General features: G+C 40.7%; 1 protein-coding gene and 1 long non-coding RNA gene across 3 annotated transcripts in view; one reads left to right on the top strand and one right to left on the bottom strand.

Annotated features, from left to right (window-relative positions):
* LOC129634149 (uncharacterized) overlaps positions 1-4,417 on the bottom strand; it is a 43,471-nt gene extending 39,054 nt beyond the window's left edge. Inside the window, exon 1 of the long non-coding RNA XR_008705447.1 lies at positions 4,201-4,417. This is a non-coding gene — a long non-coding RNA (uncharacterized LOC129634149). The remainder of the gene's footprint in view (positions 1-4,200) is intronic.
* Positions 1-15,339, top strand: part of SLC25A21 (solute carrier family 25 member 21) — a 521,296-nt gene that overhangs the window by 270,170 nt on the left and 235,787 nt on the right. The gene's annotated exons all lie outside the window — the stretch shown is intronic.

Raw genomic sequence — 15,339 nt, 5'->3', positions numbered from 1 at the left:
GATGCTGGGAAAGATTGAAGGCAGGAGAAGGGGATGAAAGAGGATGAGATGGTAGAATGGCATCACTGACTCAATGGCCATGAGTTAGGGTAAACTCCGGGAGTTGGTGATAGACAGGGAGGCCTGGTGTGCTGCAGTCCACGGGTTCACAAAAAGTCCGACGTGACTGAGCACTGAACTGAACTGAACTGAACTGTCCTTTAAAATTCAGTTCAAACATTACTATTCTACCTTTGCCTTAAGGTGTTTTCCTTTACAGGATATGTTTTGGATTTTAATTATCTAAATACAGAGGCTCACACAGTAGCCTTTGTTAGGAATTTTCCTTTTTTTTTTCTTTTTAATATATCATTTTCTGAATATTAAACTCAAACTGTATAAGTTAAAATGTCTTTTGAAATGGATAGGAAAAAAGTGATTTAAAATAATGAAATCTTTGTTTCATTATTACTTGAAGTTATGTTACTAACTGTTATTTCTCAATTAAATGAACAGATTTCCTCAACTGCTGGCCAGTAGAAGGGCAGCCCCAGTGGGTGGCTGCTGGGGAGAGGAATGGGAAATGGAGGAAGCCCTCTTTCTACCCTGGGATTTATTCTTTCACCAAAGATACTATGATAACATAGATTAAATATATATATATATATATTTCTTATTCTCAAAGTCCTCACAGTCCAATGTGAGTGGGAGAGAATTAGCAAGTAGATTGGTGAATAGAGCACTAGAATTCACTATAAAACTACACATGACAAATAAGATTGCATCTGACTTGACTGGGGTAATCCAAATTAGTTAGTTGCCTAAGTAGGAGAGGGTGAGCTAATAATTTAAGCATTGATGTTAGCTGGGCAAAGAAAGTAGGGAAAACCACTAGACCATTCAGGTATGACCTAAATCAAATCCCTTATGATTATACAGTGGAAGTGAGAAATAGATTTAAGGGACTAGATCTGATAGATAGAGTGCCTGATGAGCTATGGAATGAGGTTCGTGACATTATACAGGAGACGGGGGTCAAGACCATCCCCATGGAAAAGAAATACAAAAAAGCAAAATGGCTGTCTGGGGAGGCCTTACAAATAGCTGTGAAAAGAAGACAAGCGAAAAACAAAGGAGAAAAGGGAAGATATAAACATCTGAATGCAGAGTTCCAAAGAATAGCAAGAAGAGATAAGAAAGCCTTCTTCAGCGATCAATGTAAAGAAATAGAGGAAAACAACAGAATGGGAAAAACTAGGGATCTCTTCAAGAAAATCAGAGATACCAAAGGAACATTTCATGCAAAGATGGGCTTGATAAAGGACAGAAATGGTATGGACCTAACAGAAGCAGAAGATATTAAGAAGAGATGGCAAGAATACACAGAAGAATGGTACAAAAAAGATCTTCACGACCCAGATAATCACGATGGTGTGATCACTGACCTAGAGCCAGACAACCTGGAATGTGAAGTCAGGTGGGCCTTAGAAAGCATCACTATGAACAAAGCTAGTGGAGGTGATAGAATTCCAGTTGAGCTATTCCAAATCCTGAAAGATGATGCTGTGAAAGTGCTGCACTCAATATGCCAGCAAATTTGGAAAACTCAGCAGTGGCCACAGGACTGGAAAAGGTCAGTTTTCATTCCAATCCCAAAGAAAGGGAATGCCAAAGAATGCTCAAACTACTGCACAATTGCACTCATCTCACACGCTAGTAAAGTAATGCTTAAAATTCTCCAAGCTAGGCTTCAGCAATATGTGAACCGTGAACTTCCTGATGTTCAAGCTGGTTTTAGAAAAGGCAGAGGAACCAGAGATCAAACTGCCAACATCTGCTGGATCATGGAAAAAGCAAGAGAGTTCCAGAAAAAATCTATTTCTGCTTTATTGACTATGCCAAAACCTTTGACTGTGTGGATCACAATAAACTGTGGAAAATTCTGAAAGAGTTGGGAGTACCAGACCACCTGATCTTCCTTTTGAGAAATTTGTATGCAGGTCAGGAAGCAACAGTTAGAACCAGACATGGAACAACAGACTCGTTCCAAATAGGAAAAGGAGCACATCAAGGCTGTATATTGTCACCCTGTTTATTTAACTTATATGCAGAGTACATCATGAGAAACGCTGGACTGGAAGAAACACAAGCTGGAATCAAGATTGCCGGGAGAAATATCTATAACCTCAGATGTGCAGATGACACCACCCTTATGGCAGAAAGTGAAGAGGAACTAAAAAGCCTCTTGATGAACGTGAAAGTGGAGAGTGAAAAAGTTGGCTTAAAGCTCAACATTCAGAAAACAAAGATCATGGCATCCGGTCCCATCACTTCATGGGAAATAGATGGGGAAACAGTGGAAACAGTGTCAGACTTTATTTTTCTGGGCTCCAAAATCACTACAGATGGTGACTGCAGCCATGAAATTAAAAGACGCTTACTCCTTGGAAGGAAAGTTATGACCAACCTAGATAGCATATTCAAAAGCAGAGACATTACTTTGCCAACAAAGGTTCATCTAGGCTATGGTTTTTCCTTTGGTCATGTATGGATGTGAAAGTTGGACTGTGAAGAAGGCTGAGCGCTGAAGAATTGATGCTTTTGAACTGTGGTGTTGGAGAAGACTCTTGAGAGTCCCTTGGACTGCAAGGAGATCCAACCAGTCCATTCTGAAGGAGATCAGCCCTGGGGTTTCTTTGGAAGGAATAATGCTGAAGCTGAAACTCCAGTACTTTGGCTACCTCATGCGAAGTGTTGACTCATTGGAAAAGACTCTGATGCTGGGAGGAATTGGGGGCAAGAGGAGAAGGGGACGCCAGAGGATGAGATGGCTGGATGGCATCACTGACTCATGGACGTGAGTCTGAGTGAACTCCGGGAGTTGGTGATGGACAGGGAGGCCTGGCATGCTGCGATTCATGGGGTCGCAAAGAGTCGGACACAACTGAGCGACTGATCTGGGCAAAGTCTTAAAATCTTAGCAAATTAACATGTGAGTAAACTGTTACCCAGGAATAAGAGTTTTATGCGTCAAACACTCAGCGATAAAGAATCCACCTTCCAATGCAGGAGATTTGGGTTTGATCCCTGGATGCGGAAGATTCCATGGAGAAGGAAATGGCCACCCACTCCAGTATGCTTGCCTGGGAAATCCCATGGACAGAAGAGCCTAGGGGGCTACTGTCCATGAGGTTGCAGAGAGTTGGATATGACTTAGCAATTAAACAACAATAGTAAAAACAAATATTAATTTGAAGATAATCTGTTGACTTGTCTTAAATTATAGACTATATAATTTAAATGGAAGCTAAGAATAGGAACTTTTGAATGCTTTTCTCTTTTTTTAGCTGCACTGTATAGCATGAAGATCTTCCCCAACCAGGGATTGAACCTGGGCCCCCTGCATTAGGAGTGCAGGGAATTAGATATTTTTAATGAAACTGGTTATTCAGTGATGCTTTCAGTCAGATTCTTAGTTGTCAGAATTTACAGTGCCTGTATGGCCGCGTAAAGTACAACAAAATGTGAGAGAAGAGCTTGGACTCTAAAGTTAGATGGACTTGAGCCTTGACCCAGGCTCTGCCGCCTACCGGCTGTGACTTCAGACAGGGTTCCTGGTACCCTCCCAGTTCTTGAACAACCTCATGGTTGTGAGGAGCGAATCTATGTAGACTGCTTAGCATGGTTACCAGCACATAGTATTTGTGCAATAAATGTTAACTATTTGTTGAATGATTGAATATATGAGTGAATATTATGGTTATAAATTCTTAGAAGAGTTAGTGAAATAGATCTAATCCTTTCTGCAAATTAGTTCTTTTGGTAAAACTGAATGTTCTTGACAATGGACAGGTAGGTTGTTAGGTTTAATTCCCAGGATACATTTTGGATTTAAGATAGAAATTTATAATAAGTAATATAGTAAAACACAGAGAAAACAAATTTTATAAATGTGGATTTTAAATAAGTAGTTATGATAAGCATACAGTAAATACTCAAGTTTTTTACATATATAATATATATTATGTACATTTATGTCTTTAAATATATATTCATATATTTTAAATGATTATTTAGGAACTTCAGCTCAGGATAGCAAAGTGGTTAAGAGCACAGATTTGGAGCCAAACTTGATTGGATTTTGCTTTGTCTTTCTATTACTGTATAAAAAGTCACCCTAAGATTTAGTAGCTTAAAACAACCATTGTTATCATCTCTCACCATTCAGTGGGTTGTGTGAACCCACATGGGCGGTGCTGCTGGTCTTGATTGAGTATTTCGTGCAGTTACAGTCAGGTGGAGATTGGGGCTGCAGTGGCTGGGATGACTTCCTCACACTGCCGGCAGTTGGTTTAGGCTGTTGGCTGGGACTGGAGAGGCTCTATCCTCTGCCAAGTGGCTGGGCTTTTCGGCACAAGGCAGTCCCAAAAAGAAGTATACCAGCTGAGCAAACACCGCACCAATGTGCAGGCGGTTTATCAGACCCCGGTTGCATAACACATGGTAATGCCTCATTGTTCAAAGCAAGTCACGTGACCAAGCTTGGCGTCAGTGCTAGAGGGCATTCCACCAGGGCAGGAATCCCTCGAGATGTGGTTATTGGTGACCATCAAAGTAACAGTCTCCAACTGGGTTGCCCCTTACTAGCTGTGTGACTTTGGGCAAGGTATTTCTCCTCCCTGTGCCTCAGTTTTCTCATTAATAAAATAGGGAAAATAGCCCTACTGTCTTCAGAGTACTGTTGTATTAGCAATGAGTTAATGAAGTAATACATGTAAAATTCATACAGCAGTTCCTGGTACATAGAAGCACTTAAAGTAAGCCAGTTTTAGTAGTGATGGTGATGAGAGTAGTAGTTATAAAAGGAGTAATAATAGCATTAGTAGTAGTAGTAGTGGCAATAATAGGAGTATAGAAGAAATATCATCTTAGGAATCTTCTTGACAGCTGCTGATTTAGTTTTACTAGAGCTTTAAAAATATCTGATATGTTGTGCTGATTTATTTACACTACAGCTTAAAAAATATCTGATACGTTGATACTTAGAAAACTAACAGGTTGAGTTCAGTTCCACTGGATCATATTAAAGACTAATGAAATTTCTTCACAGTACAGGGAATAGAAAATACACCCTGACAGATAGGTACAATTCATTTAGAGAAGCAAATCAGAATATAGAAAATACAATGAAAGGATCTTTGGTTTAAAGAATTAATTTAAAGAACTCTTCCTGGTTCAGTTAAGAGTTTTACAGATCATTAACTTCTTAACAGGCTGTTTAGTGAAGAAATAACTATAATTCCAAAATAAGTCACTAATGAGTGCTTAGCACTTCCATGCTACCCCTAGGGGAGTACCAAAAATAATTAATATCTCTAGAGATACTTCCTGGGATCAAAAACATCTACACAATCCTCCCATATAATAACCTCAGAATTATTTCTCAATTTCCAAATCAACTTCTAAGTATCTTTCTGATTAATTTCTTTCTCCCCATCCCCTCTGCCATACCCCTTTCTCAGTTTCAGGTATCAATCTTTTCTTATCCAAGTTAATGTAAAAACCTCCAGTCAGGAGGCTCACGAGGCAGTCTCTCTGCCCTAATTCTGCTCCCAGTGCTCTCTCTCTGAGAACATGATTGAGAGCCTATCACTGCCACACGATGCCTCATCTCCCAACACTCTGATGCCTTCTTTTCTCATAGCCGTGAAGTCTAAACTGTTCAACATAATGCTCAAAACCGCTATACATACTAAATGCTTAATAAGAGGTTGCTAGATGAAATAGCCCAACATGGGATCTGTCATGATTTATTTATAATGTCAGTTGGGTTCTTGAAATAAGAATGACTCATAATAGTCCCAAGACTTATACTAAGTATACGTTTAGGAGAAACAGGACTGTAGTCCTGAAGGGCTGTTTTTATGTGGGAGCATCCGTATGTAGCCTGCCTGAATCTAGTATTTTTGGTGTGAGGGCAGTTTTTAGTATGGATTCCTGTCGTGTCTTTCCTCCGTGTGTGCTAGCCATTGTCCCATTGATGGGGGCTGTGACTGGTGTGGTGGTGACCAGAGCCTACACTAAATGTCCAGCGGGGCCTCCTCTTCCCTCTGTGGTTGTCACAGTCCTGTTGGGGGCAGGGTCTGCTCTCTGGTTGTTAGAGTAAAAGCCCCCAGATCTGTTTATAAGTTGTGGTGTGAGGTAGGCAGGATTGGAATTCTCTCGCTGGGAGAGGAGCTGCTGAGTATTCCTCCACAGGAGCTGTGTGAGGTTGCCTGCCACCTCTTGTGTAGGCTCAGAAACACACTGTTGTTGGCACTGCCCCCCGCCCCTCCTCAATTGTGGGAATGCAGGCGATCAGCCTGGATGTCCCACAGGTGCTGTGCTTGCAATGCCACCAGCGTGGATTCGCTGGCACAGATCTGCTGAAGTCAGGCACTGGATAGCCATAGCTGAGCACCTGGACCCGCTGTTGGAACTACAGCCCAGACTCCGGCTCTGCCTCCAAGAGTGACAAAGCCCACAGCTACTAACCTGGACCTGCCCTGTCCACAGGAGCACCAGTAATCCGCTCAGATGTCCGACAGGCAGGCACTGAGGTCACAGAGCCCTGGGAGGCACGTAAATCTGGGAGTAGCACAGCTGCTGGGAGATGGCTCATCGGCTCAGATTTCAGTCCCATCTCAGCATGTGGGCAACCATGTCAGTGCCTGTGGGCTCCCAGAGCTCATATAGGCAGAGCCCTGTCCACTGTGAACACACCAGGAACGAGGCTGCTATGGCGGTCGCCCCGCCTCCATTTGCATGCGCCGAGCATCACTGCATACACCCGGGTTGCCGCTCGGTGTGCTTCCACTTTTAAAAATCAGTACATTCCCACAATTAGTTGTTTGTGCTTTATTTGATGGCTCGCCAGATATGGGAAGGGCACTTTACATTTGCTTAATAATAAATGTACAGGAGAGGGAAACACTTGTGGATTTTATTTTTTAAATAAAATTTTAATTTTAGAATAATTTTAGGTTTACAGAAAACTTCAAAGATACTACATATATCCCTAAAGTTATTACCTTACCAGAGCACAACTAAGAAATCAACACTAGTGCATCACTATTAACTAAATTCCAGATTTTATTCATATTTCACTAGTTTTTTGTGTATTTTATTTTTGATGAATATATTACTAGCTTCTTTTAAAATATGGCTTAACTACGAAGAATATAGTCTTTTTTTACCAGTAATTTTTTTTCTTTTACTAGTAGTTTATTTTCTTTTCACGTTAGCATTCACTTTTTTTTTCTTTTTTGGGGATTTACTTTTTTTTAAATATCAATTTTTAAAATTTAATTGCAGGCTAATTACTTTGGGTTTTGCCATACATCAACTTGAATCCGCCATGGGTGTACATGTGTTCCCCATCCTGAACCCCCCTCCTACATTCCTCCCCATCCCATCCCTCTGGGCCATCCCAGTGCACAGGCCCTGAGCACCCTGTATCACGTGTCGAACCTGGACTGGTGATTCGTTTCACATATGATAACATACATGTTTCAATGCCATTCTCCCAAATCGTCCCACCCTTGCCCTCTCCCACAGAGTCCAAAAGACTGTTCTATACATCTGTGTCTCTTTTGCTGTCTCGCATACAGGGTTATCGTTACCATCTTTCTAAATTTCATATATATGTGTTGCTGCTGCTGCTGCTAAGTCACTTCAGTCGTGTCCAACTCTGTGTGACCCCATAGACATCAGCCCACGAGGCTCCCCCATCCCTGGAATTCTCCAGGCAAGAACACTGGAGTGGGTTGCCATTTCCTTCTCCAATGCAGGAAAGTGAAAAGTGAGAGTGAAGTCGCTCAGTCGTGTCCGACTCTTAGCAACCCCATGGCCTGCAGCCCACCAGGCTCCTCTGTCCATGGGATTTTCCAGGCAAGAGTACTGGAGTGGGTTGCCATTGCCTTCTCCAATATATGCATTAGTATACTGTATTGGTGTTTTTCTTTCTGGCTTACTTCACTCTGTGTAATAGGCTCCAGTTTCATCCACCTCATTAGAACTGATTCAAATGTATTCTTTTTAGTGGCTGAGTAATACTCCATTGTGTATATGTACCACAGCTTTCTTAGCCATTCATCTGCTGATGGACATCTAGGTTGCTTCCATGTCCTGGCTATTATAAACAGTGCTGCGATGAACATTGGGGTACACGTGTCTCTTTCAATTCTGGTTTCCTCAGTGTGTATGCCCAGCAGTGGGATTGCTGGGTCATATGGCAGTTCTATTTTCAGTTTTTTAAGGAATCTCCACACTGTTCTCCATAGTGGCTGTACTAGTTTGCATTCCCACCAACAGTGCAAGAGGATTCCCTTTTCTCCACACCCTCTCCAGCATTTATTGCTTGTAGACTTTTGGATCGCAGCCATTCTGACTGGCGGGAAATGGTAACTCATTGTGGTTTTGATTTGCATTTCTCTGATAATGAGTGATGAGCATCTTTTCATGTGTTTGTTAGACATCTGTATGTCTTCTTTGGAGAAATGTCTGTTTAGTTCTTTGGCCCATTTTTTGATTGGGTCGTTTATTTTTCTGGAATTGAGCTGCAGGAGTTGCTTGTGTATTTTTGAGATTAGTTGTTTGTCAGTTGCTTCATTTACTATTATTTTCTCCCATTCTGAAAGCTGTCTTTTCACCTTGCTTATAGTTTCCTTTGTTGTGCAGAAGCTTTTAATTTTAATTAGGTCCCATTTGTTTATTTTTGCTTTTATTTCCAATATTCTGGGAGGTGGGTCATAGAGGATCCTGCTGTGATTTATGTTGGAGAATGTTTTGCCTATGTTCTCCTCTAGGAGTTTTATAGTTTCTGGTCTTATGTTTAGATCTTTAATCCATTTTAAGTTTATTTTTGTGTATGATGTTAGAAAGTGTTCTAGTTTCATTCTTTTATAAGTGGTTGACCAGTTTCCCTAGCACCACTTGTTAAAGAGATTATCTTTTCTCCATTGTATATTCTTTCCTCCTTTGTCAAAGATAAGGTGTCCATAGGTGCATGGATTTATCTCTGGGCTTTCTGTTTTGTTCCATTGATCTATATTTCTGTCTTTGTGCCAGTACCATACTGTCTTGATGACTGTGGCTTTATAGTAGAGCCTGAAGTCAGGCAGGTTGATTCCTCCAGTTCCATTCTTCTTTTGGGGATTTACTTTTTTCAATCTGAAATTGTGTTCTGAATGAAACAAAAAATGAATTTAAGATAATACTTTTCATATGTCAGTGTGTCCTAAAAGGGGGGTTTTGGGGAGAAAGAATCTCAACCTGTTGAGAGAGCTGTGGAGTGCTGAGAGTGAGTGAGGGTTTTTATTTAAAACACTCACAAGTACAGAGTAATATGGTTCACTACAGTATATAGGAATGAATAGGCAACTGACTTAAAGGAGAAGAATCACATCAGGGTATTGGTATTGTTGGGGTTTTGTCCCAGGCCACTCTTCTCACTTTCAGACTCATTCTGGATGGTCATATTCCCTCCCATGGCTTCTATCTGCATTTACATGCCTCCCAAATGTGTATCATCCTGTTTGGGTGCCTAGCAGACCCCTCACTCAATATGTCTCTACCTGGATTCATCTCCAAATCATGGCACCACCATCTACCATTCTTTTTTTGAAAAATAATAGTTGTTGGTATTTTACTTGTTTATTTATGGCTGTGCTGGGTCTTTGTTGTGGCAAGGTCTTCATTGCTGTATGCTGGCTTTCTCTAGTTGCATTGAGTGGGGGCTACTCATTGCTGTGGCTTCTCTTGTTGCAGAGCATAGGCTCTAGGGTACATGGGCTTCGGTATTTGTGGCACACAGGCTTAGTTGCCCCATAGGCAGGTAGAATCTTAGTTCCTGCAACTAAGGATGGAACCTGTGTTCCTTGCATTGGCAGGCAGATTCTTAACCACTGGACTACCAGGGAAGTCCCTCCATCTTCCATTCTTAAGCCTCATATATCCATTCCTCCACCACTAATCCATCCTTTCCTCCACCTCTCAAATGTCCCTCAAGTCCCTCTATTTCTACCATTTTGTGTCATGACATCTCTTGCTTGGATTATCCAATAGCCTTTTCCCTGGTACCTTGCCTCCTAGGGAAATCATCATCCCAACCCTAATCTGTTCTTTTGCCTGTAGTTTGAGATCAGAAAGCAAATAATTTGATCATGTTAGTTGCCACCTCTCTTAAATCTTTTCACTGGCTTCTCATGTTCCTTAAGATGAATTTAATACTCTAACATAGCTGGAAGATCCTCTGGTATCTAGTAATTTCATATATAATTCCTATATATCTTCTATATAACTCTCCTCTTTATCCTCCATATAGTTGTCCATCCGAGTTTCGCAGGACCGTCACTCCATGCTCTATCTCATGCTATTCAGTGTATCTGTGACCAATGTATGGCTATTTAGATTTAAATTAATTAAAAGTAAGTAAAAACAGAATGTCATTTCTTCAGTCTTACTAGCCACATTTCATGTGCTCGGTAGCTACATGAAGCTAGTGGCTACCATACTCGACAGCCCAGATTATAAAATATTTCCATCATTGCAGAAAGTTCTGTTGGATAGGAATATGCATATTGAAATCCTTTTGTTTCCTGGAACTTTGCCTTTTTCTCTCATTTATCTTCTTTAAGGGGCTTCCCTCGGAGAAAGCAATGGCACCCACTCCAGTACTTTTGCGTGGAAAATTCCATGGACGGAGGAGCCTGGTGGGCTGCAGTCCATGGGGTCGCTAAGAGACTGACACGACTGAGTGACTTCACTTTCACTTTTCCCTTTCATGCATTGGAGAAGGAAATGGCAACCCACTCCAGTGTTCTTGCCTGGAGAATCCCAAGGACGGGGGAGCCTGGTGTGCTGCTGTCTATGCGGTCACACAGAGTTGGACACAACTGAAGTGACTTAGCAGCAGCAGCAGCAGCAGCAGGGGCTTCCCTGGTGGCTCAGATGGTAAAGCATCTGTCTGCAATGCAGGAGACCCGGGTTCGATCCCTGGGTTGGGAAGATCCCCTGGAGAAGGAAATGGCAGCCCACTCCAGTATTCTTGCCTAGAAAATCCCGTGGACAGTGGAGCCTGGTAGGCTACCATCCATGGGGTTGCAAAGACTCGGACATGACTGAGCAACTTCACTTTCACTTTCATAGTCTTTTATCCTTTCCTTGGAATCCTTTCTAATTCATCTTTCCTCACATTCCCCATTAATGCCTTGTGCTTTCCCACCATCATTTTTAAAACAGATTTTATGTTTTAGAGTATAAATGAGGAGAAAACATATAGGATTCGCATATGTCTTCTGCCCATACACACACACAACACTTTCCACTTATCAACACACTCACCAGAGTGGTGTATTTGTTATGATTTGGTGATCCTACACTGACACATCATTATCATCCAAAGCCCATATTTATATTAGGTGGTGTACATCTGTGGTTTTTGACAAATGTATAAGGACGTGTATCCATCATTGTTATATTATAAGGAATAGTTTCACTGCCACAAGAATCCTCTGTACCCACCATCAATTTTTATACACCATTCCACCTCCCTGAGATTCACACTTCATCCACTCTCCCAATAATATCTTGTCTATCCTTCAGTAACATCAAACCCAAATTAGACTGTAAAGCTTTTCTATATCTTTCTCTTCTAAAGTCCTGTGCAACTGCAGAGTATAACTATAATTTTGGTTTTTTTAATGAAGAAGAAATCACTGTTCACAATCATTTCATTTAATCCTGCCCTTGTAACCAGTAGCTTATTTTACGGCTATGGCTAAGTCACTTCAGTTGTGTCCGACTCTGTGCGACCCCATAGACAGCAGCCCACCAGTCTCCCCCATCCCTGGGATTCTCTAGGCAAGAACACTGGAGTGGGTTGCCATTTCCTTCTCCAATGCATGAAAAGGAAAAGTGAAAGTGAAGTCGCTCAGTCCTGTCCGACTCTTAGCGACCCCATGGACTGCAGCCTACCAGGCTCTTCCGCCCATGGGATTTTTCAGGCAAGAGTACTGGAGTAGGGTGCCATTGCTTTAATCAAAATACTTTTTGAGACAGATACTCTAGGAATACTCTTCAGAAATACTATATCTTACATACAGTGATTAATTTCATTATTCTGTGGCCACCTGTTTTTGCTATCCAAGGTGGTATGATTTAGTGGTATGATAATTGATCACCTCTGCGTTCACCACTCTTGGTTCTGAATAATGCTTGGTTCTTTCCAGTAATTGGATCTATCTTCAAAATTATCATTTTAGGTTTTTAAAGGTTATATACCATAAGTTCAAGGGAATCTCATAAAGTTCAGAAACATTTCAGTAGCAATACTTTCTTAGTATACTTGTGGATGAAGGTGGTGGCTTCAAAAAGAAAAATTCATTTGTGTTGGTTAGTACTGATGTTTGTTTTAGAAATAAAATCCAAAACCCATACTTGATTATCCCATCTCAGATTTTTACACTTCATTTGATGATTATCTGGCACATTGTAAGTTGAACCTATGTGCAAATTTTAACTAATATTTTATTTGTTTATATATTGCACCTCTAGATATGTGATAAAAATTCCTAGAAGGTAAGTTCTTATTTATTTTTAGTGTTGTCCACCACACTTCAATTACTATTAATAATAGTTAATAAATAGTACTTTGCAATTCTGAATGCATTCCTGGAGATATGATCTCTTCTTTACATGACCTTTCCTGGTGGCTCAGAGGTAAAGAATTTGCCTGCCAATTCAGGAGACTCAGGTTCGATCCCTGAGTTGGGAAGATCCCCTGGAGAAGAAAATGGCAACTCACTCCAGTATTCATGCCTGGGAAATCCCATGGACAGAGAAGCCTGGCAGGCTACAGTCCATGAGGTCGCACAGAGTCAGACACAACTTAGTGACTAAACAACAACACGTGTCTTTATGTAGTACTATGAAGTAGACATTTTCTCTATGATCTTTAATCTTCAGTTGAGAGAAAGTGGGAGTCAGGGTATGAAGCTTGCCATTCTGGGCCTATCACATGTATGCTAACAGGCAGACCTAAAAGCTATCCAATCATTTTGGGGATTATAGAGGATACAGTGGCTTTTCTTTTATCCATGCTGGAGATGGACTTTTAAGGGATCAATGCGGACCCTCACAGCCATTTTTCTAGTGTTGCTAGAGGTTAATGACTTGCCAGAACCCAAAGTTTCACTTCGTCATCCATGCTTTGTAGCCATCTCGGCCATCTACAAACACAGGTACTGTGCAACTTGACTGCAGCTTTTTATTAGTAGTATTCAATTTTTTTTCCTCTTGATTTAAATATAAATCATAATGAAATTCTCCCCGAGACTGTGTTTGGGGAGAATTTCATTTTCTTTCTTCCATGTGTCTGGGATTTTCTGAGTATATAGAGTAAATATACATTGCTTTCAAAAGTATAGAAATTAATTTTGTTCTATAATATAGAAATTATTGTTCTACTTGACCAATTTAGATTTTATAATGTTTAAAAAACTCAGAACAATTGTAATTTTTTAAAAAATTTAAATCCTTATTTAAACTTATTTAAACTTAAATAAGTATCAGAGGTATCAGAGTGTTATTAGTTCATTTTCTTTCAAATCATAGCAGAATAGCTATCACATGTCAAATGTTATCTTTTATAATCTGATTTATCTACCACTACCTTTTTATAACAAACCGATTTATTTTTACTGGGGCAAAGATTCTCTGCTTTCCGATGGAAACTCAGGTGACTTTTGCATATTTCAGTTAACTTCACTTCCCTTTGTATTCTTCTTCCATATTACTTCCTCTTTCTTAAGCCACTCCCTGAACATTCCTCTCATTTTTCCATTTGTATATAATTTGAGAGGTATCCATTTCTCAGGTTTGGCGACAGTTCAGGACCAAGGGACAAGGTCACAGAGATTATAGACTGTTGAATGTGTGACAAGGCGGCTCATAAAGAATCTGGTCAGATGTCCTTCATTTGCCTTTAATTAACTACAGCTGCTTTTTATGTTGCACGCTGATCTTTGATCTGCTTTCCCCTTCAGACCTCTGCACACAAGGTAGTTAAAAACAAACTAGGAGGCCATTTTAAAGACAAAAAAAAAAAAGAAAAAGAAAATCCCTCCGGGGTAATCAAGTGACAGTGGAAGCAGCCATAAGCTGTTAGCTTTATTCATTAGAGAACTTTAAACATGTCAAGAAATAGAATAATGTTCCTGCTGTTAGATCAGCCTCAACAATGAAGATTACAACAGCTTTGGGATGCATGAGTGGGCAAACTTCTTGTGAAAACAGATTTATTGAGGGGCATTTTACTACAGTGGCTCAGAATCTAGCTTACACAGTTTCATAGCAGGAATATTGGTTCAGTATGCATTGAGAATGTTGGTCCTCTAAGAATGGAAGATTTACAATGCACCTTTGCTCTAACCCAAATGGCCCCTGCAATTAGGTTTAGAAAAACTTCCTATGCTCTATACGGATGGAATGGATGGCCTCTGTTATTCCATATCATCACTTTTGCTGAAGCATCTACTATGTATTAAGTAGAACATGATCCAACATAAATTTTACTTTGGTAGTGACTGTATAAATCTTGAAATCTTTCACAAGTCAAGCTGATTGATGTAATCTTCATTGGAATGAAAATGCCAATATCAGCAGTTTTTTTAAAAGTAGAGTGTTCCTTAGAGTCAATAATCTTGAACAAGAGCTTAAGAACTATTCTGGAAAGGAGTCCATTCTAACCATCAGATCAGATCAGATCAGTCGCTCAGTCGTGTCCGACTCTTTGCGACCCCATGAATCGCAGCACGCCAGGCCTCCCTGTCCATCACCAACTCCCGGAGTTCACTCAGACTCACGTCCATCGAGTCAGTGATGCCATCCAGCCATCTCATCTTCTGTCATCCCCTTCTCCTCCTGCCCCCAGTCCCTCCCAGCATCAGAGTCTTTTCCAATGAGTCAACTCTTCGCATGAGGTGGCCAAAGTACTGGAGTTTCAGCTTTAGCATCATTCCTTCCAAAGAAATCCCAGGGCTGATCTCCTTCACAATGGACTGGTTGGATCTCCTTGCAGTCCAAGGGACTCTCAAGAGTCTTCTCCAACACCACAGTTCAAAAGCATCAATTCTTCGGCACTCAGCCTTCTTCACAGTCCAACTCTCACATCCGTACATGACCACAGTATAAACCATAGCCTTGACTAGACGAACCTGTTGTCATTTTTTCTTCTTTATTATAAATAATGGTAGCATCATTATTTGGGGGTCCTTGATAACATGAGAGAACATTTGATTTGAGAAAAGAAAACCAAGGACT

Source organism: Bubalus kerabau, chromosome 19, assembly GCF_029407905.1.
Source record: "Bubalus kerabau isolate K-KA32 ecotype Philippines breed swamp buffalo chromosome 19, PCC_UOA_SB_1v2, whole genome shotgun sequence".
Classification (NCBI taxonomy): domain Eukaryota; kingdom Metazoa; phylum Chordata; class Mammalia; order Artiodactyla; family Bovidae; genus Bubalus; species Bubalus kerabau.
This window is presented reverse-complemented; position numbering and strand designations above follow the sequence as displayed.